Raw genomic sequence first — 24736 nt, forward strand, 5'->3', positions numbered from 1 at the left:
CTGCCTAGAAGGTTCTAAGGATTAGTTCTACTCTGTTATATCAGGATCCTTGGAAGCAATTCAATGGCACATAAAACAAAGATATTATCAGGTACACAAATATTCAAGATTGAAATCAAAGATAAACAAAAGGAGTAGAAGTAGATATGAGAGTCATCTATCTATAGATATAGCAGATGTGTGTGTAGATAGATGATAGATATACAGATGAGTTTAAAAGATACGTGCTATGACAGAATTAATGAAAGAGATCCAAAAATAGGCCATTACATTCCAAATAATAAATATGTCATGATAATTTATTGTACAATAATAATAAAATTAATACAAACTATTCATGAAAAGCCAGTAGTCAACATGATAGTCAACAGAAAAGGTGAAAACGACCCATTGAAAAAGGGGACCAGACAAGGATGCTCCTACTTCTTCTCAAAATCTTACTGGATGTCCTACATAAAAACATCAGGCAGAGAGTGACAGTAAAGGTATCCACCTGAGAGGGGGGATGTGAAACTATTGCTATTTGCAGATGACATATGATTCTACACATTGAAATCCCCAAAGCCTCCTAACAGGAGTACTGACAGTGACAGAGGAATATGGAAGAGTGGCAGGATGCAAGATCAACCAACTTAAGTATATTAGTTTGCTATACACATTTGACAAGACCACAAAAGAGGAAGTCAAGAGGTCAGTATCCTTCACAATAGCCAAGAACAAATGGAAATACCTAGGGCTATATCTAAGAACAATAACAAAACTTAGACAAGGAACTACTACAGGAACCTATAAGTGAACTCCACAAATGGAAGAATAGCCCATGCCCAAGGAATGTAATAAAATATACTAAAGATGACAATCTGACACAAGTCATTATATAGGTTTAATGCTATCCCAATTAAAATACCAACAACCTTCTTCAACAAATTGGAAAAACTAACCAATGATTTCATATGAAGTGAGAAGAAGCCCAGAATTAGCAGAGAACTCCTTAAGAAGGGCATTCAAAGGGTTTGCTTTACCTGACTTAACACCTACTGCACAACTACAGTGGTCAAAACAGTATGGTAGAGGAATAACGACACAAACTCAGACCAATGGAAAACAACAACAACAACCAGAAATAAAACCATCAGCATATAGACAACTACTGTTCAACAAGGGCCCCCAAAAAGCATCAAGTGGGAGGTGGATGCCCTCTTTAACAAGTGGTGTTGGAAAAAAATGGATATCCACCTGTAGAAAAATGAAACAAGACCTTTATTTACCTCACTCCCATACAAATGAACAAATTCAAGGTGGATCCCAGACCTAAAAGTAAAGCCCCAAATGATCAGGAATTGGGAAAACCTGAGAACCTTGGTGGGGGGAATGCATGGGCTAACTGTAACAGGGAGGGGTGCACACACACAAATGAAGCTGAAATCAACAAATGGGATCTATTAAGGATAAAACACCTGTGTGCATCAAAAGACTTCACCAAGAGAGTAGCAAAAGAATCCACAGACTGCGACAGGATTTTAGCAAAGATACAAAATCCAGGGGGCTTATTGCTAAAATATACAATACCCTCCTAGCCGGCAAAAAGAAGAAAATAGTTAAGCCCCCTGAGGAAGTGGGCAAAGGACGTGGACAAAAGTTTCAATAAGGAGGACACTCGAATGGCAAATAAACACATAAGAAAATGCTCCCGATCATTAGCCATCAAGGCAATGTAAATTAAAATAACCATGAGATGCCACTTAACACCCTTGAGGATAGCCCAAGTCAGAAACTCAGAGAGCAACAAGTGTTGGAGGGGATGTGGTAAGTAGGAACCCTCCTCCACTGCTGGTCGTGTAGAGATGTATAGAGATGTACAGCCTCTGTGGAAGCGATCAGGGATATTTAAGGCAAACGGAATTTGAATTACCTTAATACCCAGCAATCCCTCTACCGGGTATATACCTAGAAGAGGTAAGAAATAAACCATGGCCATTCGTCTGCGCTCCAATGTTTATTGTGGCGCAATTTACAATAAAAAATAATTGGATTAGCCTAAATTTCCATTGATAGACAAGTGGATTGGAAAACTAGTACATACACACAATGGAGTGCTACAGGTGACTCAAAAAGGCTGAGCATCACATGAAGTGCTTTGTAGCATGGGGAGAGTTGGAGGAAATTAAGCTCAACGAAGATAGCCAATCACGAAAGGGCAAGTATAATCAGCACCGTAGCTTTAGGAGAAATGCCACTTATCTACCACTATACGGGTTGAGTGACAGGCAGGCAGAGGACCGGCCAAACCCAAGGATGTACATGCCATTCCAACACAAAGAAGGGGAAAGTGGGGTGGAGGGGAAAAAGGGGGGCGGGAGTCCATGGCACAGGGGGAGCAGGGCACTGACCCACCCAGGGGGAGAGTACTGGTTAGGTCTCCACAGAATTAGGAATGCACATGCACACCCCACCACGGCACACCAACCTTGAGGGCAAAGCAACCACATGAAGCAATGCATGAACACAGTGGGCTATAGGGCCAGCCCCGTCAGAGCCAAGTGTCCCCTTCCCAAGAAGTATGTGCTATGGAGGACAATACTAAACCTACAGGTTGGGGAGAGGGACCGGCCTGCCACACCCACATAGAAGCAAACCAAGACGAAAAAGAGAGAGTGAAGGTGTGGACCCCCTATTGGCACATCAAGCCCTGAAGCTGACATCCCTGCTAAGGCAGAGAGGACTGCAGGGCCAACAACAGCTCGAGACATGATGTCCCCTTGCTGGAGCACACCACGACTGTGGACAATACTGGGGACACACTGTGAGGAGTGATTCCGGTCTGAACCCCCAACAGTGGGTGAACCAACAGGAGAACATAACAGGTCAGCAACGGGAGCAGAGCCAAGCCACAAAGCCCCTGGGGAACCCGCAAATAGACTTCAGGGAAGGCGGGGCAGTTCCTGGAACCCCCTAGGACTGACGGAGACAGTCATAAAGGTCAGCAGACAGACCTGGAATGATGTATGCTTTTCCATTTTTTTGCTAGGTGATTTGTTCCCTCTTTTTGTTCAATCTTTTGTTTTCTTTTTGTTTTGTCTCTGTTAATGTCGGTTTGTTTACCTATATAAAATAGTCAGGGGAAGCAAGCCTGAGGACAAAAAGCAGGGGGACCGATGGTTCTGGAAGGACTGGAGGAGAGAAGGAAGCGCGGGAAGGGAGCCATGAGCAGGGAATTAAACTCAGTAACGAGGAGAACACAGAGATCTGGGGGGGGAGGGGGGAGGGAGCAACAGCAATCTAGCACAAGAAGGGCGAGCATGAAGGTGGGACAAGAGGAAGACAAAAGGAAACAGAAAAGACCTAAGAAGCAAAGCTATGGATAGAAGTATAAACATAGGTGTGTACACATGTAAATATATTAATAAAAGTAGAGGAAATGGCCTATGCTTATACATACATTTATTATATACATCTATTTATAAGTCAATACACTGAGGTAGTAGATGGACTTTAGGCCTCTGCTTAAGCCTTCCCTCAATGCGAGAACACTTTGTTATAACAACCAGTCATTCTGTGATGCTCACCCTCTGAGCACAATCACTGAAGACAAAACGGGTGCATAAGCAAATGTGGTGAAGAAAGCTGCTGGTGCCTGCCTAAAAAGATATAGCATCTGGGTATTAAAGGCTTGAAGTTAAACAAGCGAACATCTAGCAGAGAAGCAACAAGCCCATATAGAAAAGCACCCCAGCCTGTGTGATCATGAGGTGTTGACAGGATCAGGAACAGGCATCAGAAGACTCAAAACAAACAAACATTGCTGAGAGAGAGGTGTGTCGGAGCAGAGACTCAAAACCCATCTGCAGACAGTGAGATATCCCCTCTCAGAAGGGTCATGTGGTAGTTACCCAATCTGTTGCCAATATAAGACTATTAAGAGTGAAGGGGTGAAGGTTAGCCTATCACATTCCAGCTTGATGACCTCATTTGGAGGCACTAAGTTGATAAATAGCTTACTAGAGACGAGATACACATAGAATCCCTGCAAGACATTCCTGCTAATAAGACACATGGAGCTATGCTAGTGCACTGGAGCTAGAGGAAACATTTAGAGACCCCTGCCAGCACCGAAATGCCTACACTGCACTGGATCCACAAGATTTTCCACCCACTGGCCTGTGATTTTCCCTGCAATCGGTGTCATTGCATGTGTTGCATGAAGAGGCATTTATAGAATGGTATCCGGCATATGGTCTAAATTGGACTTATGGACTTGATCTGGACGGGTCTGGAATGTTTCTCGATATACTATTGCTCTTTTACATAAAGCGCTTTCTTATACACATATGAGTGTCCATAAACTTGTTTCTCTAGTCTACCCAGATTAACACAGGTCACAAGGAAGAGATGAGTCAACCAGGGCACAGTATAGCACTGATGAAACACACAATATCCCTCTGGTTCCTTGAGGCTTCCTCAGCCCCTACTGTCATGACCCCAGTCCTGCTTTTTCAGTTCTTGCTAATCCGGAGCATGTACACTGGTACAGATAAGAACTCATGACACACGGAATCCAGGTCAAGTAAACCCCTCAGGAACAGAAATGGGAGTAGTGATACAAGGAGTAGGGGGAGAGTAGGGAGAGAAAGGGAGGAAGAGAAAACCCATCTCAATGATCCACACATAAACACACACACACACACACACACACACACACACACACACACACCAGGGGGACCAACAATAGATACCATGGAGAAGGAAGACTGCAGTCAGTATTACGATATCAAAATAATAATCATTTATTAAGGGGTCACGAGGGTGGGAGGGAGAGAATAAAGAGAAGTTGATACCAAGAGCTCAAAAAGAAAGTAAATGTTATAAAATAATGATGGCAACATATAGACACATATGCTTGATACAATTGATGTATGAATTATCCTACGAGCTGTAAGAGCCCCCAATAAAATGATCTTTAAAAAAAAAGAAAGTGACCTATGTACTATTTTTACACTTGATGACATCATTTTCATATTTAAAAAGTTAATAAGAGACCTACTCTCTGTTAAATAAACAACTATCCAAAAAAAAAACTGGTCTTGCTCCATGACATCTAAACATTAACTCTCCATTCTTTCAGCCTTCCAGAAAGCATCCAAATACAAAAAAAAAAAAGCATTATATTAGATGGGAAGATTCCTGCTTCTGCTTTGTCCTCCTTCAGTGAATAGTTTAGTGAATTGGAAGCAGAGGCTTGGACTCCGTGCCAGCAGTTAAGGCAGTACTGTACACTCGCAGTAAAATGAACGTGCCTTGACTGCTGTGAAAGGTTCCTAACCGGACATTCAGGAATGAGGGGTTGTGCATGCATGATGATACCTGGCAGTCAGCAGTTCAGGTAGTCGGAGAGCAGTGTAATTTGAAAAAACTACGAAATGAGTCAAGACTGAAACCTATCCCCAAGGTTGGCCCCAAATTGAAAAGAGGTGGCAGATTTCTTACTGCGGAGAACTCAGCGGTTGTGCTATTCCTTCCTCAGAGCTGATGCGTCTGCTGTGAAGCGGACTCAGCATTATTTGCATGAAGGTTTCGAGGACTCAGCAGTTCAATGTGCTGCTTATGTGACTGTGGGAGGCATCTCCTCTGTGATTAAGCTGATGTTTGCAGGATTTTTCTTTTGATTCTTTGGGAGACTTGGCATCGGAAGACAACGTCTCATAAGATTCCCCTGGCTCTTCTCCTTTGGTTATTTTTCAAACCAAAGTCCAACCCCAAAACAGATTGATGCTTCATCATTTACAATGGCATTCTTTGGTCCAGGATCTAGCCAAGGTCTTGCAACTGATAGGAGCAAACCAAATATCAGAATTTGTACACAGGTGAAAGGACCAGGGGATGGTTATGTGGCCTCCCCCATACCCACGGTTCAAGCAGCCTTGACACTTCTCATGGTTCACACAGTCACATTTGGTCAGCCTTCACTCTCACCCTCCTAAAGCTTTCTGCAGAACAAAGCTGATTGACAGACAACCACCATGGCACAGAATTGAGTGTTATTAGCAGCTCTGAAGTCTAAGCTTTTGAAGAAATAACTAGAGCCATGGCATGCATGAATCAACAGCTTCTGTGTTTGATACTTGATAATCTTTTGGAAGGCTGTCTGAACAAATGTGGAGGATTGCCACATCTAAAATATCTACTCCTGAAAAGCAGGAAATTGAACTAGTCTACCCTAAAATTTAAATCTCAGCTGAGTTTGTGATTTTTACTGCTTAGGAGAGAAAGAACTCTAATATTGTACTTTTTCACTGCGGTGTTAATGAACCATTTTTATAAAGGAGCTGCCAGAACGTGTTACCGCTGCATTGCTGCATTCAATATTCATCAGGGGCAGCCCCTTTCTTTGCCTTTGCCTTGCTCTTGAACGGCTCTCACTGCCCAGTAAGCTTCTCTATACCACGTGTGGGCCTTTGCTAAGAGACACGGCACTTTTGGCCGACAGCCTCGATTCTTAGTGGGGTACCTAGTTGTACTGACTGATCTTGGCCTCCTGCTTCAGCTGAACAATAAAGGATTGTCAATGGAAAAGTAAAATGTGTTGCTCACACTGGTAAATCTGTGTACAAAACCTCCTGAAAGTGTAAAAAAGCAAGGACGTTCCCTTGAGGACTGAGGTGTACCTGACCCAAGCTATAGTCTTTTCAGGTGCCTCGTGTGTATATGAAAGTTGGACACTGAAGAAGAAAGGCTGAAGAAACACTGATGCACTTGAACAACTGTGAGGCTGGTGCAGGATTGGGCCATGTTTTGTTCTAGTGTACAGAGGGTCACTAAGAGTCAAAACCAACTGGATAGCACCTAGCAATAAGAGGTACACTAAAACAGGTAAGCTGGGCTTACAAAAAAATGTTTTTCTTTTATAACAATAATTATATATATATATATATATATATAATTTTAGTTGAAACAATGACCCCAAATCTCATAGTCATTTGGATGTCAACTCCTCGGACAGTGTCCACTGGTGTGATCCAAACTCCCAACATACCCTAAGTGACGGCAGGGATGAACAAAATTCTATACCGACAAAATGAGGAATCATCTGTTGATAATGCCATTGTACATAAAATTTAGTTTCCCATCTCCTCCTATGTCACCTAACTATTGGTTCTAATTTCTCTACCCAATAATCTCAAAACCATCTTGTGATTCCTTCTGTCTGCCATCCAGTGTCTAGAGTGCAGGGCAGTTGTCCTGGATAGACAACCTTGATTAAAACTGTAGAGGCAAAGAATGTGACCTTTCGAACATGAGACCAGATGGGTGCCCCGGTTCCCCGATAAGCATGCATTGTTTTATACTATGGGTGAAAAGAAAAATATATCCTATTATTAAACCATTTTGGGATTACCTTCCCCAGACTAATTCAGACCTTCTGAAAAGGTAACTCTGCACAGTGACAACAAGAAAGATTGCCAAGAGTACCTCTAAGCTCCAGGACAAAGGGCATCGCATTTCTTCTGGGAAAAACAATAAATTATAGGCAAAGATCCCTGAAGGCTTATGTTGCCCATGATCACTTGAACCTCTTTGGGTAGTGCACATGCTTCAGCAAACCTGACAATCACAGAACTAGACTGCTGTCAGGGAGGTGGGCCAAGAGCGATGCTCTTTCAAAACCATCCAAGGAAAATGGGCCAAGGTAATCCTGAAGTGTATTAAACTTTAATTGTTTGAGGGTTAGGACAAGAGCCACTACCACTGGCAAATGCAAGGCTATTGATATCAGAAATGAAGCTCACTGGCCCTTACACTCCAGAATGGTCATGCTCCACAAAGCCTGTGGCCACCGGACATGAGCCGTGCTCACGCTCCTCTTCAACTAAAGTGGACACCACCATTCAAAACTGCAGCTGATCATTCCAACGGTACCTCCCTTTGTATGGATTTGAAAAATATGACATTTATAGACATCTGGCTGTTTGCTTGGTTTGGTTTGGCTTTTTAGCTTTTCAAATGAAGAATGTGCTTGAGGTAAATTGTGTCTGAAATTTTTTCATTTTCAAATCTTTACCTTTGGAAACTTATGCCACACATGTCTAATGCAAAATAGATTACATCAACATTTAAACAGCTCCTATCATGTCAAAATATGACACTCAAAATGATATCTGATTTGGTTTAAAAGTAGCTGTAAAATTTCAGAGAATGCACAAATAAAAGGGGTACTATAGAGACATTATTTCTAAATAAAATATTAATTTGCTTATCTTTAGAAATATTCATTATGCTAAAGGCTCTGCATTTGAGCTGGATTCTATGTTAAGCTCATCTTTAAATTTCCTGTGATTTATATTCATAAAGGTAAAATGTTTAAAGATTGTCTAAATTGAGTCATTTAGGCTTAACTCTCACATAGCAAAGCTAAACAGGGGGAGGGGCATTTGGGTGGGTAGCAAGACACTGATTCTGGGAGAATTCCAATTCATAGGAATCCTAACTAAGAGGGCCAGGTGGAACTGTCCCCCAGGATTTCCAAAGCCGCAAATCTTTAGGGCAAAGGACTGCCACAGCTTCCTCCACAGGATGGCTAATGGATTCAAACAAAAGACTTTCTGCTCCCTGTCACACAGTTCAACCGCTGGGCCACCAGCATGCCAAAATGTACTTCCATTGAGTCCATTTCAACTCGTAGTGGCCCAAAAGGGCAAGCATAATCCTTATTTTGTCTACATGAAAGCAGGAAACTCAGAAAGGGTGTTCCTGATTCAACCAGAATGATTTTGGAAATGGGAACCTTTAAAAGAGAATGTATACCCTACTTCAAATGCCTGTCTACACCACAACATCTACTCCCTCAACTCACTCTTGCCCAAGACCATCAATTGGTTTTATTGAGTGGTTTACTTTGTCTTTAGGAAATAACAACATTTTTTAATCTATTAATAGTTAAAATGGCAAAGAATTCTTGATTGCTCTTAGGTGAAACCTACGTATAGACAAGGAGACAATCATTATAACAAAACCAGGTACACTATATGGTTTAAAGTCAGTCAAGGTGTGTGTTAGTGTTATTCCCTTTCATCATACTTATTCAATCATAAATTTAGCAAATAATCCCAGAAACTGTACTATATGAGGAAGCACCTGGCATCAGCAGCTGAGAAGGTTCATTAACAACCTCTCATCTGCACATGACACAACCTTGATTCCTGAAAGCAAAAGGAGACTCGAAGCACCTACAGATAAAGATCAAAGACTTCAATGCAGATTACAACTCAATATTAAGAAAACAAAAATCTTCCCAGCTGAACAAATAAAAACTTATGATTATAAGAGCAGTGATTGAACTGGTCAAAGATTCCATTTTACGTGGTTCCACAATCAACCCTTATGGAAGCGGCAATCAAGAAATCAAACAATGCATTGCATTGAACAAACCTGCTGTTAAAAAAATAGAAGGAAAGAAAGCCATTACTTTAAGGATTGAGGTGCACCTGAACAAACCAAAGTTATGGTGTTTTTATTTACCTTATATAAACATAAAGTTAAACAGTAAGACCAGAGAAGAACAGATGCCTTGGAATTAGGTTGTTGCCAAAGAAAAATGAATATACCAAGGACTTACAAAAGAACAATAAGGCTGCTTTGCAGAGAAGTACAGCCAGGATGGTCCTTCCAAGGGAGGCTCATGATAGGTCATCTCACTGAAGGTGGAGATGTTATTATGGGAGACCAATCCCTGGAGAGGGTCATCGAGTCTGATAAAGTAACAGGTCAGCACAAAAGGGAGAAAGCATCCACAAGATCGAGTGATGCAGGGGCAACCATTCTGAGGATGGTTGAAAGACAGGAAGTACTTTGCTCTTTTGTCCACGAGGTCATCATGGGTCAGAGCTAACTGGATAGCACCTAACAAAAACCTGACTGCCCGAACTTTTAAAAGGCTGTCACTTTGGTCTGCACTGGGCTTTCAAGACCATGGATATGTGCTCTGTCAGCCAGGGGTGTCCGAAGGAGTAAAAGGGTGTCTTAGTTCCTGACATTTAAAAAAAGTAGGTTCGGGAACGTGTAGTCTCAGGAGAATATGCAATGGATTCAGTAGCTTTGATTCACTGAGCAGCTCAACCAAAGATCCTGGCTCAATTGTAATATTGTTATGTGACTGGGTATCATTTAAAAACCCCGATGTCAGCTGTTAAGAACATAACCACACTAATAAAGGAAAAAAACAAAAACCTTCTATTCTTGCCTTGAGGAATAGTAAAGGAAACACAAATTGAAAAATAAAATTCTAAATGTTCGAAGTCCTCTTTGCTCTTAGTAAGCAAAACTGTGCCATTCCCATATCTCAGGTTCTTAATGAGACTTCTTCTGGTCCTAATATTGCATTCTTCATCATACGCTCCAATTTCTCGAGTCATTTGTTCATCAGACAGACTGAATAACTAAGTTAAAAGGATACAACTCTGACAAACATTGAGGTAATTGATTTATTGTGCCAACCTGGCCGATAAACACATGTGGGGCTATGAAGGGCAGAGGGATAAATGGCTCAGTGAGCCTCGCCTTCCTTGTTCTCGGGTCTCTTGCTTTCTGATGGTTGGAACAGGGTGCAGCTGCCTTAGCAGTTCCCTGCTTCAGCTGGAAAGGCTCACTTCCTACAAGACATCCCCAAGAAGAAGCCACAGGAACCTACCCCGATGCATCCCTGGGTAATGGAGCAGCCTTGTGGAGACACCTGACAGCGCTGAGATGCTTACACGTTCACTGACTTGTCTTTCCTCCTGCAGTAGGCATCATTGTGTGTGTTTTGTGAGATGGAGGAGGACTTTGTGGATTGGTGTTGGGCATATGGGTTAATGGGTTAATGTTGTACCTGTGGCTTGGGCAGCACTGAGTTGGGATGTTTTTTTCTGATGTGCACTTAACCTTTATATAAAACTGTCTCTTATACATGAGTTTCTGTGTATTTGTTTTTCTTATGTACCCAGACTAACACATACACATCTTTTTTTATTTTCATACCCACAGTATTCTCTTGATATGTTCTATGGGATAACCCAGTCTATGCATAGGTTCTGCATGAGCACAGTTAAGTAACCAAACACAAGGTGCATTGTGGGACACATGTGGGACGCCATCACTGTAACAGCACAAAGTGCCATAACAATGGAGTCAACATGTATCAGAATTATGGAGCATGAATTGAAAGAAATAGTATCAGCAAATTAAAGTTGGACACTAAAATGTAATACATGTGCTCTTTTCATTACTTAGCAAAAAAGCATATTAGAAGATAAAATGAACTACACAGTTCCATGTTTCATACGACAAAATTAAATACAATTAAAAAATGTAACACATTAAAATGTTAATTTTATGTTCCAGGGCTCCTAATGGCATGTGTTTATTTTCTCATTTCTGCTTGTTTGTATTACCAAAATCTTTCACAGGGTAGATGCTTTAAAAAGAAAACATAATACTTTATATATATACACACATATATATACATATATATATATATCATCCTAAGACAAAAATTATGTCAGGGAAAACATGCACTTTTTATATTAATGTGAGAGAGACCTTAACAGGAAACTGGTTTCCAATAGCAGCACAATGGAGTAAACACGGTGCCCAGCTCATAAAACAAGAGCCATGGAAGTGACACAGTCTTTAATTTCAGTGCATCGTGGACACAGTGGCACCGCCGCTCAAAGTGAAAGTCAGATATGAAGACCTGTCTCAGGAAGAAGGCAGGTGGTCTCAAAGCTGCAGGTTGCTTCATAGGATAGAATCATAAGATCTGTGTTCAGAGTTGGGGTGGTGGACAGACTAGAGAGAAGACCCTGGAAAAAGGCTACAGAAGAAATTATAACTATGGACAACCATAGTCAGGAGACTGAACTTAATTCAGATGGCAAAGGGGAACTGCAGAGACATCTTAAGTGAAAGACAGACTTTGCTGACAGCAGAGAGTCTGGGCTTAGCTACATGTATGGAGGGTGAGTCACTGCAGTAATATAGGAATGTTACTGTGCAGTCTTGAACTTGAAGCACCAAAGGAGACTGAGAAGAAGAAATAGGTGTAAGATATACCTTTGAGTCAGAAGCAACAGATCTTGGGGAATAATTAAGCATACTGATAGAAAGTGGGGATAGAGGGCTCCAGATTTCTAACAAATTATTTGGTGAAAGGTGATATTAGTCTTCTCACAATGGGGTTCTTAAACTTGAATAGTATGGAAGTTAAGAAAGAGGGCAGTTTTGAGCATATTGAAAATGAGGTACTAATAGAACATCTTAAATGTTCTGATCAGCAAATATTTGGATGTATGGGTCAAATGACAAAAGTGAGGTAATACATGTTGAAAATATAGATCTATAAATTATCCATGAATATATAGAAGTTGAGGTCATAGACATGGATGGAATGTCTCCAAAAATAATAATAAAGGTTGGGATAAGGGAAAAGGGTCCGTCTTAGTAATTGCAGAGGAAACCAGCCTCCAACAACCGAAGGGCCAGTAGGCGCAATTTTTCAGCAACAAAATATAGGATTATAATAAAGTCATAGAGGACTTTACTATAGATAGCAAAGACAGGCGAGAGAACAAAGTAAAGGAGTCAGACACATTTTATGGTAGCATGCATTCTTCAGCCCCTTGTGATGGTCCAAGTGGAGCTGGTTGAAGATAGAGAGCCTTTACATACTTGGGATATTTATAAGTAGCCTGAGACATACATATTCAGTAGTTACACGCGTCACAAGTGGGTGGTAACTACCTGAAGGTCCCTGAGCTCATAGTTGAGGAACCCTAATACTGCAAAGGGGGAAAGTATGAGGGGCACTGGGTGACACAGTATGAAGAGATAGCAACAGGATGTCTGCTTCTACAGGGAGATAAAATCAACCATGTGCTCACTTTAAGGCAGCATTGCTTTTAGGGGAGAATCTGTAGGAATGATTTTTAAAGCAGGACAATGTACTTGGGCTTTACCTCTAACTTACCCAAGTGGAGGTTTTCCTATCATGGAATACTAACTAGCTTTCCAGATTCCATCTGTTATAAGTTAGGGAATATTGCCCTCATCAGATTTCCTTCATTGTTAGTTTCCCACAAGTAATATCCTCATTCAAAGGAGTTGATTCTTGCTTCTCAAAAAGGGAGGCAATTAACAAGCAGCCATCTAGATGAGATCAGATCAGGTATCAGGCATCAAACACCTAGAACAAAAAGTTATATCTATGTGAATGTGGGGGAGGAGGGATTGGAGACCCCAAACCCATCTATAGACAATTGGACATCTCCTCATAGAAGGATCACAAGGAAGAGATGAGCCAGTCAGGGTGTGTGGGATTATAAAGAGATTTTCCCCCAGCTTCGTCTCCCCAAAGAGGTGCCAAACATCAGAGGATGTTTCCCAGCACATGGTGGGAGGTCAGATGCTTAGAGACATCTAATGAAGGCAGTCCATTGCAAGACTGCTGTCTGGTCCCACCACAAGAGGGGCCCACTCCCTGCTGTTAACAACAATGGGATACTTCTCCCTAAAGGCTTGCAGCCATCAGTTTGGTCCCTGTAGGTGGGGTTCACACCCTACTGACAATGGTTTCCATGGAGATCCAGAGAACAGGTCAAACCTGCTCAATGACATCCAAAGGCAGGCCATCCTGAATCTAGGATTCACCCATCTTGTCACCTGTGTGGCCCCAATCCCTACCCTTCCTATTGCATATATATCTCTAGATTGTCCCCCTCTCATTGCTGTATTACCTATAGCACAACCCCTTCCTGTGACGTATGTCTTTACCTGTAATAAGTAGGCTTGTATGCCCCCCAAAGATATGTAAGCCTTGGTTAGCAATGAAGATCTCTCTCTCTCTCTCTCTCTCTCTCTCTCTTTCTCTCTCTCTCTCTCTCTCTCTCTCCCTCCCTCCCTCCCTCCCTCCTCTCTCCACATGGACCACCAAGTGAGGCTGAGGTGAGCATGCTACCATGAAATGTGTCTGATCCCATTATTTCTATCTTTCCTCTATCTCTCATGATCTCTATGACTTTACTATAATCTCTACTTATTATCACTGTACAATTGCAGACCTGTGATGATGGTTTAGCAGCTGGTCTCCCCTCACAAGTGTGCAGTATAGCACCAATGAAACATACAACTTTCCTCTAGTTCTCTAATGCTTCCTCCATCCCACTATCATGACCCCAATTCTGGCTAGAACAGAGCATGTGCACTGGTACAGATAAGAGCTCGCAACACAGGGAATCCAGGACAGATAAATCCTCAGGACCAATAATAGACTAGTGATATAAGGAGGGTATGGGGAAGATGGGGAGAAAGGGAGAACTGATTACAATGACCGACATCTAAGCCCCTCCCAGGGGGACAAACAACAGAAAAGTGGGTGAAGGGAGATAGGGGTCGGTATGAGACATGAAGAGTATAATAATTTATTAATTATCAAAGTTTCATGAGGGAGGGGGTGTAGGGAAGGAGGGGAAATGAGCTGATACCAAGGACTCAAATTGAAAGAAAATGTTTTGAAAATGAGGATGGCAACATATGTACAAATGTGCTTGACACAAAGGATAGATGTATGGATTGTGATAAGAGCTGTAAGAAAATTATTTTTTTAATGGGAGCAATAATTCTAAATTTTAAATGAAATTTGATTTTATGTTAGCACTGCCTTCTTATCAAACACTGGATACCTTAGTAAATAGATGCCAAAACCAATGCAGATTCATAGGATCTGGAGTTTCTAATTCAGTTAAAATGAAGCAAAACACAATTTTGACTCCTAGTGAACCTATACGACAGAGTAGTTTCTCTTGTCAGTCTCCAAGACTAGAAATGCTCATGGAAGTAGAATCCCTCATCTTCCTCCTGCTGAGCAGCTGGTGGTTTTGGACTGCTGCTAACGTATCTGAGGGCATAACCCACTGAGAAACAAAGCAATGGCTTCTCTCTAGCCTTTGGACAACTAAAGTCCAGCATATGCTCTCAATTTAAAGAACCATCTCATTTAATTTCAATGTCATTATGCTTAAAGTCTCATTTAATTTCAATGTCATTATGCTTCAATGTCAGTATGCCAACCTCTCAGTATTTCTTCTATGTCAGTTTAAAGTTTTATTTGGTTCTGTTTCCAACATAGGTATAGCCTTAGATGCAAATAACACTGTCTGGGGGGGGGGAAGATGACCCTCAAGGAAGAGGGAATGACAATGGATTCAAACTAAACAATTATACAGACGGCACCGTGCCCGACAATGCTTCCGTCTAGTATGTACTGGGTCACAAGGATTGGGAGCCATCTTGACAGTGCCTAATAACAATACTGACATCATGAACAACATGAACTCATGAGAAAATATAGCGATGAGTCAGACACAGAAACAAGAAATATCAAGAAGTTCACCTCTACATGAACGAATAGCCTCTAAGGAGGAAAGCCTGATTCTCCCCCACTCGACTTTCACTGTCACAAACATAAAATTAGATCATTAAAGAGGTCATAAAGAGATGAGTCCCTTCAAATCTCAATGAAAAGAAGTGACATTTTGCATTTAAATGACATTTAAATACGTACCAGAATTTGACTGGGAGCCAACTTGAATATATGAAGATGTTTTATTATTATTTACATTTAAATCATACTAATTTAAATCAAATAATGTTTATAGTCATGTTAGAATAACAACATGATTTCAGAGCAAATCAAATTAACATATCCTTCCAAGAAGTATTAAATCTATAAGCGCTAATATATTAATTTTCATCCTTATCTCTGGTCATTCCCCAATACTTTTATCACTTAAATATGAATATCACCTATGTCAGGGGTCCTCACACTTTTTAAACGGGGCCAGTTCACTGTCCCTCAGACCGTTGGAGGGCCAGACTATAGTTTTAAAAAAAAACTATGAACAAATTCCTATGCACACTGGATGAGTCTACAGCTAAGCAGGGCAGGCAGCAGCGGCAAAAACACCCAGCAGGTCAGATAAATATCCTCGGCGGGCTGCATGTGTAATTTGAGGATCCCTGAATAAACTGTAATATTGACACCTGCTTTGTTTAGACAGAATGTAGAGTATATATGGAAATATATCTACTGTGATTTATTACATATTCAGTTATTGAACTATTCAAAAAGGAAGTCAGGATTTTGGTAAACATTTACAATTGCATACTAGTATTTTCTAGAAATATTCCCTATAGTCACATGTAAAGCTAAAAGAACTAGCTATCTTATTTTTTTCCCCAAAATACTCACCAGGAAAAATTCATATTACATCTACACATAAGTCAGACTTTATCTTGCTGAACAATATGAATTACTGAAAACACATTTAAAGAACGAAGCTACTTTTTTGCATTCCAGAAACCATAAAGAAGACCATGGTGTATTACATAAAATCAAATATTTCCATTTTAAAAATATCCTTCATCCTAAGTGTTTTAGCAGCTTTCCAAAATAGCCCAGAAAGCTTTCAAAATCAAAGTACTTTATCCAGAGTGATTTAAGCTACTCTGTGCTCTAAGATTTTTGAAATCATGCTTACATTAAGAAAGTGAAAGTCCTGAATCTACTGCAGTGCAGTGGATTATTTAACATTGCTCTTCTAGCCACAGTCTTTATAACTCCCAACATATGACTTTTTCCCTTGACTGGACTGGGCAGGAGAAGATGGGGGAAGATGCTGACAGACTGTATGATTCAGCTGTGAGTAACTGGTAACAAGGTTCATTGTGAGTGTCACTCTGCTGGGTACAAAATGAACCATCTCAGAAGCAGCAAGTGGGGGACTCTCTAGACCATCAAAAATGAAGAGCCGAATTGAGCATGTCCAAGAATCATGAACAAAAAGCTGTGACAACAGAGGAAAAGCAAAGCAGCCACAGCAGCAAACTCAAGAACAGAGCATGGGACAGAGTAGCCGACGTCCTGGCCCACAAAGTAGGTCAAGTTGCCTGCCTTTGGGAAGAAAGCTTGTGTGCAAAGTGGACTGACTCCTCACACTGAATGGGAGAAGCTAGTGTGCTGAGTCACAGAGCTGTTACGGTGGGTGACATGCATTTTGTTTGAGCAAGGCAGAGGCCATGTTCCAGAGAGATATTTGTCTGGTATACATGGCTGAGAAGAGGCTGCCCTGCCCAAATAATTGAACCCCGAATGGGTGATTCTTAATTTGAATCTATTGACTACTCTAATTAACCCCTTAATCACAAGTCTGTGATTCTGTGTGACCACTGTGGCAAATTATCGTATCCTGCTGATATGTAGGGTTCTGTGGAAGTGGTGGTTGGTGTTAGAATTGGTAAGGAAGTTTGGAGAACAGAGGAACAGGCCTTGGGCTAATTGTTGACGGTTATTCACCCCCTACCCTTCCCCTCCCCACTCCCTACTTCACCTTTATGAAATTACTCAGATGTGGCTCCCATGTTCTATTTACAGAAACACATGCTCAAAAGTGCCTAGGAACAATAGATTTTATGCATCCATTCAAAAATATTCAACAACATAAATTAACCAGTAAAGGTAAACCAATGAGTATAATTAAAAATAAGACGTTCCAATGGTTTTTGTTTTTTTTGGAGACATTATAATAGAAGGAGCGCTGACAGAAGCGGGTTACATATTAGGCTGCTGACCACAGGTCAGCAGTTCAAATGCACCAGCCACTCGAAGGAGGAAGAGGTTTTCTGTTCCAATTGAGATTACAGCATCTGAAACCCAAACAGGCCGCTCTGCTCTGTCCTGTAGCCACTATGAGTTAGACTCAAGTCAATGACAGTGCGTTTGAGTTTCTGACAGCATAAGGGGAGAGTCCAGTGTTAAAAGGGAAACTGCTCAGTATTATGAGATAAAGAATAAGTTCCACAAGGGAAGGCATTTTTGTGTATCTTGACAATGACCTAACACCAGGTCACTTCTCAAAGTGTCGTCCACGCTTCTCTGAAGTCCTGCCTCTATTCCTGACACTCTTTAAGTGATCTGCAATGTCAAAGCTATTTTCAAAATTATTATTTGGGGCCATTTTCATTTTTTCTCATGAATGCAAATTTATGTTTTACAGAATATAATTTATATTTAATGAATACAGATGATAAGAAAATTAAGTTGTCTTCTAGAAAGGAAGACACAGAAAAGATTTTTCAAAAGTTTAAAATAATGCCATTGTTGGCACTAATGTTGTAGTTTGTTTTTCAAGAAAATAAGTTTAATCTGCTCATGGGTTTGAACTACTGACCTTTTCATCTTTAACGGGATAAATATCAATAGATAAAAGTCAAACAAATAAAATCTCTCCAGCATCCTAAAGTTTGAATGTTAAGAATGCGAAAATGATAAATGATCATGAAAGACCCACAGCCATGAAGTTTCAATCTCTTACCAAAGACTATTTTGTACTGCTATAGAAAATGTGAGTTTCAGCGCTGGATATTCATTCACCCCGTGTAAATAAAATAGAGTTGTTTTTTAAGTGTCGCCAGGGAAACAACACAGGCGGTTTACCATAGTTGCGGTGGTTCGCCATCACCATGTCCACTCTGGTTCAGAAGTAACCATAGAAACAATACAAGGAAGCATGGGCCCTCTCACACAATCCTCACACCACTGCCGTTATCTGAGCCTAGTTTTCTAGTCAGTGTGTCAAACTGGCCCTTTCCGCTGACCCGCTACCCAACATGATGTCCTTCTCCAGGAACTAATGCTCCCTAATAATGTGTCCAATGCTGAGGCAGCCCCATCTCACGATCCTTTGATTTAAAGATGATTCTGGTTGTACTTCTTCCAAGATAAGTTTGTTCCTTGTTCTGGCAGTCTCTGGTATATCCAATGATCTTCTCCACACCGCAAACCACAGGCATCAATTTTTCTTTGATTTTCCTTATTCCCTGTCCAGTTTACTCAAGCATTGTGCTATTTGGATTCGGTGCCACGTTGGCCACAGCTCTAAGAAGATATGTGGTCCTCTTTTTTTTAAGAGGACCTGATGCAAAGGGCTTAAGTGGAGAGCAAATGCTTTGAAAATGATTAGGGCAAAGAATGTATGGATGCGCTTTATACAATTGATGTACGTATATGTATGGATTGTGATAAGAGTTGTATGAGCCCCTAATAAAATGTAAAAAAAATTAAAATAAATAAATCTGTTAAAATAACCATAGCACATTCATAGAATGGGACCTTTTGAAGCCACAGAAAGCCACGTTGAATGTTAGGAATAGTTGTAAGATGGCATATGGTCAATAAAACCAGTACTGTTCCAAAAAAAAAAAAAAAGAAGATATGTGTAGAATCCAACCCATCAATCAAGTCACAGCCTGATGACACCTCTATGGGGGTGTGGGCCTCTCTATAAGGCATGCTATGGAGAATTCGTTCCTCTCTTGCCCTTCTCCTTGCTTGTTTGGACCTTATGCCTGGCTTCGGAGGCCTATAAGATATATGGCCTGTCAACTCTGGGAGTTTCCCACTCCCTGCCATGTTTCTGCCAACCAGGTATCTGTGTGACTCTGTCCACTAGCCTGTGGAGGCCCAGCTTTCCCCTACACCTTACTGCATCGGCTGGCAGCTGTGTGAGTCTGGAGGGCTCCAGGGAATGGCTGACCCGTGGACTTGAGTTAGACTGGGATGGGCTGTCTCCTGGAGCCAAATTTTTTCCTTATACATGAGTATCCTTGGTTTTGTTCCTCTAGAAAACCTAGCCCAACATGAGCATGCTACGGCAATTGAAAAATGCCCTGTCATGGATTAGGTGCCCCCCAGGATTCAACATGACATCTTGGCTTCTAGCACTTTCAGGAGTGCTTTTGTAGCCTATTTTCCCAAGGCAATACATCATTTGATTTCTTTCTATTTTTGAGGCAGAACCTATAAATGAAAAATTAACAAAAAGAACAACCACTGAAAAATAAAGAAGAAAAAACCCTGATTTTTCACACCTTCATAAATTCTCATATTATCTTTCAGTCAAGATAGAAACATGTAACCAAAACCATCCTTGAGATTTTATAAAAAGGAAAACAGCTTGTGAAACCACTTTAATAGATATCATAAAAAAGATACTCTGAAGCATTGTGGAATTACGATAAGCCTAAAGGCCAGAGGGAAAACCCCTCATTGACCATAAAAGGGCTGTTGCATGTTCTCAGTGGAAAATCTACGAGATCTTATTAGTAGGAGTGTAACTACATGCCAATCTTTGTGCTCACAGACACCGCTGAAGCCTGGCCAGAATGGGAGGGCCCAAATGTACACTGGTCTCACAAAGTCATTGCATTTTTCCATGATCTTATGTACTTCCTCCTCCCCTCCTAATTTATCTTCTTTCATGATAAAAATACCTACAAAGAGTAGGATCACTCTACGTTAACAGGTGGCCTCTCTAGATATACTTGAAAATAAGTCGTTAAGATCCAACAGGAGGAGAGAAATCCCATTTCCCATAAATAGACCATTTTTTTCTAGTCACATTACAGCTGTGTGAAAACTGAGGAATAAAGAAGAGGTATTTATGGTCCATAACGATGTCGTATCCATTTCCATTTCTTAGGAATTCAGGAAGCTAAATGATGAAAACTTTCAGAGACAGTAAATGCACAAATTACTGTGGCCTAAGACAACAAAATGATGCTTACAGGAAATCAAAGGAATAGCATTATCTAAAAATTCAAGTATACGTTACATAGCATATACAAAAGAATAATGATGACATTGCGATTATGTAATCAGAGAACAAAAAATAACACAATGACTAGATTGTAGTGAAAACTTGGGAACTTCTGAGATTTCACCTTAAGAAGATGTATTTGAGAGGCAAGCATGTAGATCTCAGCTTTTTATTCCAGGCTAGGATTCATGTGTGACAGACACACCTATTCCGACCATTTCTGGGAGTGAAAGCCTAGTGGAACTCCTGAGTTTGATGGTCTCATCATCCAGCACGCAATCTTTCCCCCATAAAAATATAAGCAATAATTATGCTTAAATGTTCTATCCACTTTCCTTTAAAGTTTATTCCTACCGACCCTCCCTGGGTAAAGGAAAACAGAAGTCTTGCTCACTCTCTAGAGTATAAGCAAGGTTAGTAGCATCATTCAGAAATGTCTCAGACACAAACAGCTGCAGCAGCGTCCCATCAGTTTGGTAGGCATTCAGTCTCTCCTAAGTCCCCACCCTAGACCTTGAGCAACAGACCTGAATTTTAACTGGAACTGTGATTGATTCTGATGAACGTTCTAGTTGAACAAGCACTGATGAGATTAAATGTATACATTATTTCTCTAATGTTCCTTCATCAAACCACACTGGATTGCTTTGTTGGCTTCTGTCCATCAAGTTGTTTGTTTGTTTGTTATTTTAATCCCATCCAATTTGGTCTTAGGAACTGTATTAGTCTGGGTACTTTAGAGAAACAAATCCTCCAAAACTCATGTACAAGAGAGTTTTATATAAAGGTTAAGTGCACATCAAGAAAACATCCCAACCCAGTGCTGCCCAAGCCCACAAGCCTAACATTAACCCATATGTCCAACACCGATCCACAAAGTCCTCCTTCATCTCACAAAGCACATGCAATGATGCCGACTGCAGGTGGAAAGCCGAGTCAGTGAATGTGTAAGCATCTCAGAGCTGACAGGTGTCTCCACACAGCTGCTCCAGCACCCAGGGCTGCATCAGGGTAAGGTCCATCTGGCTTCTCCTCAGGGATGTCTAACAGGAAGTGAGCTTTGCCAGTTGAAGCAGGGAATTGGCTAAAGCAGCTACACCTGGTCGGACCATCACAAAGCAAGAGACCCGAGAACTAGAAAGGCAAGGCTCACTGAGCCATTTATCACACTACCTTTCAATTAACCCCACATGAGTTTATCGGCCAGGTTGGCACAATAAACTAACTACCTCAAGAACTCTTATAGTCATTTCTTGGGGGCAATGGTTGTTCAGTGGTGGATTTGACTCACCAGCACCCATCAGTCAGTAGGAGTTCCCCTGTTGCTGTAGTATTGAACAGGTATTAACAGAGCCTCCAAACTACGACAAACCAGGAAGAAAGGGCTGGTGATCTACTTCTGAGAATTCAGCCAATAAAAGCCCAATGGATCACAATGGCCCACTCTTGCTCCGCATGGGGCATCACCAGTTGAGGCTGGCTCACCTGCGGCTCCAACAATAGTGTTCATTTGGGGCTTCTAGCCGGAAAGATAGAAAGAAAATGAACTGTATTAAGTAGACCAGGCATCTTGATAAGGCTTTTCATTAATGTTCCCCTATAAGGGAGTTCTTATTTTCAAAGTTGTTCAAATCAGAGTGCTTTAAAAGGTTAAATGAGTACACCGAGGTCATAAAACTAACAAATGGTAAACCAGGATTTAAACTTGGCCCCAGCCTTCACAAAGCCATACATTCAAAATGCTGCTTTCTTAGTCTGATTGCCCAGACTTTTCCTTTAAATAGTTACGTAAAGTTACTGAAAAGAAAGCCCGGGTTATTAAGAACACTCATTGACTGACTTGTCTATGTTTAAAATATGAAACTGCCATCTAAACAAATCTGCTCAGTTCCTAACCAAATTAGGGCTTTCGTTCCAACAACTGATGGTAACAGATCACGAAGCAGAATAATGTCATAATTGAGAGCGCAAGCCCTACAACCAGACTGCTTTCGTTGGACTCTGCTCTACCACATAGTGCTGGCCATGTGTCATACAAGCTCCTTAAAACGTAGATAAAAACAGTAATTGACTTCACAAAGTTTGTATGAGGAGGAAATTAGTTAATATCTATCAAAAACTATTTAGAAGCATGCCTAGTCTATAGTGATCACTCGATAGATGTTAGCTATTTTAACTCCACTCACTCACTGCCACCCAGTCGATTCTGATTCATAGCGACCCTATAAGACAGAGTGGCACTGACTTTGTGGGTTTCTGAGGCTGTAAATCATTATAGGGAAAGAAAAATCTCATCTTTCTCCCTCAGAGCAGCTGGGGGGGGGGGTTGAACTGCTTTGCCTGCAGTTAGAAATCCCATGCGTAACCCACTACACCACCAGGGATCCTTTGTTATCTTTATTATTAGACTCACTGCCGTCAAGTCAATGCCAACTCTTAGCAAGCCTGTCAGTCGGAGAAGAACTGCCCTTGTTTAGTTTCCAAGACAGCATACCATTACCAAGAAACAGCCACGCCTTCCTCCCTCGGAGCAAAGTTTTGAACCGCTGTCCTTTTGGTTAGGGGCCCAATATGTTACCCACTATACAGCCATGACTCTTTATTCTCAAATAAAATGACCTATTAATACAAACTCGTCTCTGTTTGGGGTGTGTCCGTTTTAAAGTAACTTTCCTTTGACAATAGTCCAGTTGGTAATATTCTTTGAGATCAGCTGGAAACATGCATTCTCTTTCTGTGGCTCTTCTACTTTGATTAGAATTTATCAATCAGTCATCATTTATTAAGAGCCATGGCACTCATCACCAACGTAGTATTAACCAGGAACAATGAAACATCACCGAATATCCTTGCACTAAGAATCAATCCAAACAAACAAAAAGAACCACCACCACCACCCCCCAAAAAAGAATCAATGCACTGTCCATATTTACCAAGATAAGGCAATTAACAGCCAATAATTCTAAAAACAAAAGCAACTGGACAAAGATCAAGATACTAGTAAGTGGGAGCCCTTAACAACCCATTCTTCACTTTCAATTTAGAGTCTGCTGGCAAATTCCAGCAGGATGCATTTCAGTTCACACCCAAAATCTCACAGCTGGCCATCATCACTCTGATGCAAGCCACCAGGGTGGCATTTCTCTCCTTGACCCCCTGAAGTCTATTTTCAATACTGCAACCATCATACAAACCGAGACAAAGGCCACCGTTACTGTGTCGATCCTGCCTCACAGGGACCCTGGAAGACAGAGTAGAATGCCCCAGAGGGTCGCCAACGCAGAAAATCTTTACAGACTTTCCTCCTGTTTCTGTCCCTCCTTTACAGACTTCCTCCTGTTGCCCCGACAGAGCAGTGAGTCGGTTTGCATCACCCGACTTTCCGTAAGTGGCCAAAGTGCTTTAACCATCATATCTCATCAGGGCTCACCTACAAAGCCAATAACACCTATAAACCTCATCCTTCCGCTGTGGACATGAATCCAGGAGTACTGGCCCCCTGGCTCCTCAGCCTCTCCAGACCACACCTGCCTTTGGATCACGGTGTATGCTATTCACTCTCTCTAAACTGGTCATTTCCCATTTGTCCATTGGGCCTATGGTCAACGTCTCTCGGTGAGCTATTCTGAACTGCAACAAATCCTGCCACCATATTCCCGATCCCCTGTTCCCAGTACTGACTCTTTCTATTGAAATAATTTGCTAATTTATGTTGTTTATTATAGCCTTTTTCTTATCATTAGAAATGCAAGGGCCACAAGGGCAACTATTATCTGTGTTCTGTTCATTGTTTTATCATCTGTATTTACAATTCAGCTGAATAAGTTATGGATGCTCAACAAAGAGTTCATATAAGAATAAATTAATAGATAACCTCCAGCATGCCCAGGTAGAAATATATATGTGCATGCTATTATAGATGTGTGTATATACATATATATATACACACACATACATAAAGCACAGCCAGAATACTCCTTAGAAGGTAGAACAGTGAGACTTGGTGCCATCTACATGTCTGCACATGTTATCATGAGAGATGGGTAGCAGGAAGA

General features: G+C 41.1%; 1 protein-coding gene and 1 pseudogene across 2 annotated transcripts in view; one reads left to right on the plus strand and one right to left on the minus strand.

Annotated features, from left to right (window-relative positions):
- The window catches only part of PDGFC (platelet derived growth factor C), a 261841-nt gene that overhangs the window by 196475 nt on the left and 40630 nt on the right, over window positions 1-24736 (minus strand). The gene's annotated exons all lie outside the window — the stretch shown is intronic.
- Window positions 5228-6058, plus strand: LOC142443234 (saccharopine dehydrogenase-like oxidoreductase pseudogene; annotated as a pseudogene).

Source organism: Tenrec ecaudatus, chromosome 3 (genome assembly GCF_050624435.1).
Source record: "Tenrec ecaudatus isolate mTenEca1 chromosome 3, mTenEca1.hap1, whole genome shotgun sequence".
NCBI classification, from domain to species: Eukaryota; Metazoa; Chordata; class Mammalia; order Afrosoricida; family Tenrecidae; genus Tenrec; species Tenrec ecaudatus.